Source organism: Dipteris shenzhenensis, chromosome 29 (assembly GCF_047967505.1).
Source record: "Dipteris shenzhenensis isolate YYH24624 ecotype China chromosome 29, Dip_SZ_1.0, whole genome shotgun sequence".
Taxonomy (NCBI): domain Eukaryota; kingdom Viridiplantae; phylum Streptophyta; class Polypodiopsida; order Gleicheniales; family Dipteridaceae; genus Dipteris; species Dipteris shenzhenensis.
The window spans coordinates 25,971,404-25,977,403 of record NC_141624.1 but is presented as its reverse complement, the minus strand read 5'-3'; positions in this window follow the sequence as shown (position 1 = coordinate 25,977,403).

Sequence of the window (6,000 nt, the reverse complement as noted above, 5' to 3'; positions counted from 1 at the left end):
TACGTACACGAGAAAGAGAAGGGGGGGTGGGGGGGAGAACTTCTATATTTGAGAGAGTGTGTGTGTGTGTGTGTGTGTATGTATGTATAACACACACACACGCACGCACGCACACACACACAATGTGTGTGTGTGTGTGTGTGTGTGTGTGTGTGTGTGTGTGTGTGTGTGTGTGTGTGTGTGTGAGAGAGAGAGAGAGAGCATGTATGTGTTTTGGGGGGGGGGGAGGGGGAGAGGAGCAGGGAGGTATTTTTTAATGCAAATGCTTGCCCCATGATTGACACCACAAGGGAACTCATCTAGCTGAGTCATTGAGTGAATTGAGCATAGAGCCAAGCTAAGCAGTGCCTCCAATGGAGAGGTGTTGAAATTTGAAATTGTATTTTGTGAAATTAAAGACAATTTAACATCCCACCTAGAGACCCAGTGGAGCGGGTCTATAACCCATCGTAGACCGGTCCTACTAATCGTGAATATAAGAGAGTAAAGAGTAGATGTGAGGAAATTTGCATTGCCTTGTTGCCTGTGCAACTACTAGGTGCATAGAGTTTGGCTGAAGGGCCAATTGTATAATCATTGCTGAAGAGGCCTTATAATAAATAGATTTGCTTGAGTACATTCTCATTTTTTTGTTCATCTGTTTGTAAGTTAACTATTTACCCGCCTTGTGTGTGACATTTATTCATTCGTCACACATGTTAGTACTCATTCCACATTATGTATGCCATCACTTGGCTTCTAGAAATGGCAATATGTCTCAACATACCTAGAACAAGTGCGAATGTACGAAGCACTTCTAGACAAAGCGAATCAATTGCATGCCATGATGATTTATCATAACATCTAAGGATCCTAGGGTACTACCACACTTTCTTGGAAGAAAGATTTGATAGATCTACAAAAATTTGTTCTGCTCCTAGAATCCTTTAGTAAATACGAGGGTGGCATGCTTACTTGATACGGATGATCTCACAATGCAATTCCCCTTTTCTAGACTATAATCAAGAGGACTCCCTTCTTTCCTATCTCTATTACCATAATACATAGCCAGTTAGTAGAGTGGCCATGCCACTACTGACACAACCACCCATCGCTACCTGTCATGCATCATGACCCAAGGCCATCACGCATCAAGACCTCAGTTGAGGACCGTGCACTGCGATCATGAGAGCAACCCTAGAGCCATCAACCACAGTGACTATGGTCCCAAGGACACCATTTTGGACACCTTCTCATGAGGATACCATGTATTTTGTGGATTACATGAGGTAGATGATAGAGGATCTCGTATCATGTCACAGGTGCGATAGATCATGAACACTATCTTTGACAAGGACATATTCAAATATTGGGGAATTTCTTTATTGATAAGAAGAACTATGTCATAGACATTCTTTCAAGAGAGTTTACTATGTTGGAGCACCTACAATTTGTAATGACATAGATGTTAGATTACATGCGAGAGGTCGTTCGTGCCACATATCGAAGATCTAAGATGTGGTGAAGGAAAGATTACCACACCCTCCTCATGTATCTTACAAGGGTTGGTGCTTAGCAAAGGAAGAGCTCAAGAGAGACCCTGAGAGATCCTAGTAGCAAAAGGCAACACTCATTGCGCACACGCTTGACAACAAAAGGTTAGACAATCCTCACCTTGGGAGTGGTAGCAGGTCGCTTAGTAAAGTATTTTGTCATATGCCAACTAAAGATGAGTATAGATTCTACACTAAAATTAATCAAATCTCTATCAATATTCTAAAAATGAGGAGAACTCTGAGCTAGGTTTTCTTAATTTTAGTCAGTACAAAATACACAAAAGGGCATTTTTTTTCTAGCACTGCATGGCATCCCTAATTCATACATCCCTTACACTCCTTGTCTTGTCACACTACATGCCTAATCTTTTGCAATAATTCATCTATCCTCAACTCATCATCGTTCTCTTCATAGAGAATGATATTATTATCATTTAGCAAGGGAAAATTAAGCTCGAGTGGCTGCTCCACTTCTCTTCTAATCAAAAGACTTGTAGACTCTTCCAATGGGTGACCTATGCCCTTTTGTTATAGGTTCTACTAGTGACCCACACCTTCTACTATAGGTTCTAGTGGCTTGCCATGGATGGGCCAATGTGGTCATGCAGGTGAGTCGAATATTTCAAGAGTGTAAAGCTTTAAATAGGCTTTGTACTCTAGAAATGCTTGGTTTGCCTATAGATCAACTCGGTCATCACATCAGAAGCCAAAAAAAACTATAACAAAAGGTGTGGCAAGAGAGTCTATAAGGTGTTTGATTAGAAGAAACTTTCTCCTAAGGATGTCTCATCATTTGACACCTTGTTCAATTTTGGAGAATTGCTAGTCCCTTTATGTCTTGCCTTCTTTTGTGCCTACTTTTGTACATCAAGCACTTGCTCTGTGGACATGAATTTAGAGATGCAAGCCTTCATCAATAATATAGAAATTTTGTGGGCATTCCTTCTTGTTTCTTCTTATGTCTTTGTCATTAGTAGGGCCTTTTGGCCTCCCATTCCCCTCGATGGACCTCTACTATCTTCTTGTGCTTATTGAACCAACACGCTTTAATCATGTGGGCCAAGTGATCACAAATGTTGCACTACTTGCCCAACCCCAACACTCATTCACTATATGGCCATCCAACTTGTGTGTGTGATACCATACTTCACCTTTTTAGGAGTAACTCGTATCCCCATTCTCTATACAAGCTTCTTTAGCTCCTCTTTCTTGAACTTGATGTCTTTCTTGACCCACAAAGTGTCTTCGTTGTCCACCTCATTGGATATAATTTTTTTCCATCTTTTAAATTCATTGATCCCTTTCTCGTTCATAATTTCTTTGTAAACAATTCATTGTATGTCTTTGTTGGATAGATGATCTCCATGTTGCGCAACTCCATGCCATTGATGAGACCACTTGACAACCAGGATTGTATATTGTTTCATCTTGTGTGTTGTTTAGTTGGTTAGCCAGCACCTTCATTTGTTTAATGTTGTTGAGTTTCAACATGACATCCTCCTTGCTGAAATTATGTTGAAACCTCCTAAACTAGGCCTCTTGAATTCATCCCATGTGGACTTGAACATGGTGGGGAAGTACAAGTCTTCTTCCTCCTTATTGACTTGCAATATCATTTAAGCTCGCAAAAGAACTTAGCACATGGGTTCAAGGATTCTCTCTTTATTGTCCCATGTATTTTGGGAAGTCTACCCTTATCTCCTGCTCTCATGTTGCTTCTACTTTGTGTGGACTTTGCAATGACCTTCCATTGAACATCTCCATTATGGCTCACACTAATGAAACTACCTTTGTGAGGTTTGTAACTCTCTTGGTCTTCCCCTTCTCTCTCTCTTCATTTGGGCTCATTAATAGTGAAATGCTTGGTCTCCTCACTTCCCTCCTTGTTCTGGTCTCGTCTTCATTCACACTCCAGAGCCCACTAACTTGAGATTCTATTTTGGCTATCCACTTGTCTCTCTGGTGCTAATATCCTTGTTGATGTTGAGTTCTTATTCTTGATCCTAGCATTCACTTTAACTTGATCCGCATTGGTCTCATCACTAGCTCTCCAACGCAAACCACACTTCACTTGTCGTGCTTGTTTCCCATGCTTTTGATATTGGTGCATCACCCTAGTGCCATGATTATGATTTGCAAATGGTATGAATGATGTGTTGGAAGTCAATGTCCCCCAATTGTGAGCCCTCATATGATGGGGACATAGGGGGCATATGACTATGAGGGGGAGGGATACTAGGGAACAATTTTGGGCTACACACTAGTAGTAAATAGGGGGCGACCTATCAGGCCCATAGCAACACCACCCCGGCTAGCTACTCAAAAGGTGTTAACTGACGAGGCAATACATATTTTGGTGAACGTCCTAGGAAGTGGGGCAACACCACCTCCACCCACCCCAATGTTCCCTGCAGGGATGGCAAATCCATCGAGAAGCCATCCCATAGCCATTTCCAAGCTAATGACTGAATTCCTCGGAGAAGGAGACCCGGTCTCCCATGTGAAAAAGTTCGAGCAGATTTGTGAAGCCTTTGGTGCACCAGGTGACCTTGAGATGGCCAATGCATTCGGCCTTAGCTAAGAAGGCAAGGCATGTCAATGGTATAGGGCTCTCACCCCAGAGGAAAAGATCAACTGGGAGACATTGAGAAAGGCTTTTATTGTGGGATTCGCCCCCAGCGGCCATAAATGGATCCCGATCAACCAATTGTATGGGGTAAAACAAAACGACAAAGAATCCCTGAGGGATTACATTGCGAGGATTAAGCACCTCAATGCCCACTCTGAACCCTATGAGCGAATGAGTGATGAACGATTGTTTTGCTTCCTTATCGGGTTAGCAGACCCAAAGCTCTATGACCACCTCATGGTGATGAACCCCACCTCCTTTGATCTATGCAGCAAGGTGGCCATCCGTATATGTGACAATATGATGGACAAAGTGGATTCAGACAAGGCCTCGGCCCCCTCCAAAGTAGCCCCATCGGTTAGGTCCTCGAGTGTAGAGTCAAGCAAGGAGGCTAACAAGCCTAAAAGTTTGGATGTGAGTGAGCTAGCCTCCAATCTATTGGAGCAGCTACATCAGCAATGGAGAACAGAAACCTCCATAGAGGCACCAAGCAACCCCCACTTGTTTCCACGAAGAGACAATGTCTGGTGTGGGGTATGCAATGGCAACCACCCCTCCAATGAGTGCCCGTGCCTAAGGGCAAGGCTGCCACTTTACTGTGCACACTGCCACAGGCGGTGGAACCATGATACCTCCCAATGTCGATTTTCGAGGTCCTTTCCCCAACCCATGTATCAAATGCGACCCCCATTGGCCCTAACAGCCCCACCCAACCCCTAGATCTCACAAGGTGGCCCTGTGGCTAGCTCTAGCCTGCTACCTTGCATCGCCTCGGTCAACCAAGTGTTGGTTGAAGAGTTGCCCAACGACTGGGAGGAAAAAGATCCTGATCATGGACCTCATGATTATTACCCCAGACCAAGAAGGACAGGAAGCCCTAGTGAGCCCCCTATAAGCCCCTTATATAGGGTGCCCAAGGGAGGCTCTTTGAGGCCAGGAAGGGCTCGACCAAGTTGCAGCCCTTCTAGCCCCCTTTATAAGGGACCCCTTCCCCCCCTCATTTCTCATCAACCCAACATCTACTGAAGTCTACACAAGACCACGTGGAGCAAAAAGAGTAGGAGTGATATTAGACTTTAGGTATCTAACCCCTTGCTGGTCTTTTGTGCTCATCTTGAGCTTGTGTGTTGCCCACAACTTGATGGAGGTATACATCAAAATTTCTCTCTCATATTCTCTCTCTCATATATGATGTCTATACTCTATCTTGTCATGAGGTCCTGGTCTACATCATTGAGTGAGTGAGATGGAGCTATTCCTATTCCGCAAAGGTTGCATCCCTCATTTCCAACATGGTATCAGAGCATGGTTCTTAGCTATAGATGCTCTCACAATGAAGGAAGGAGTTCTTCTTCAGGAAAGTGACTCCAATTCAAACAAGGTTTTGCATAGTTCTATTTCATCTACTACATGCTCTATTTAGAGATTCTTTGTTGTCTGAAATTTGTAGTAGACATGTTGAAGTCATAAGCCTCTTTTGCCACTACTATTCATCACATCCTCAACAGAACCAAGACCAAAAGGCCGTTTTGCAGATATGATGTCGTATGAAGCATACTATGGTAAGATGCCCACTATCTCTCATATGAGGATGTTTAGTTCTAATGCATTCATACATGTGCACAAAGATGATAGGAGCAAGCTAGATTCCAAGTGTATAAAGTGCATCTTTGCCAAGTACTGTGAAGAATCTAAGGGGTACCGTGTCTTTGACCTGGTGAAGAGACAGATATTGATCAGTAGAGATGTGGTCTTTGAGAAAGCAGTGTCCCAAGTAGAAGAAGAGGCCATCAAAGTTCCCAAAGTTTTGATACTCAAGTTGACCATTATAGAGGT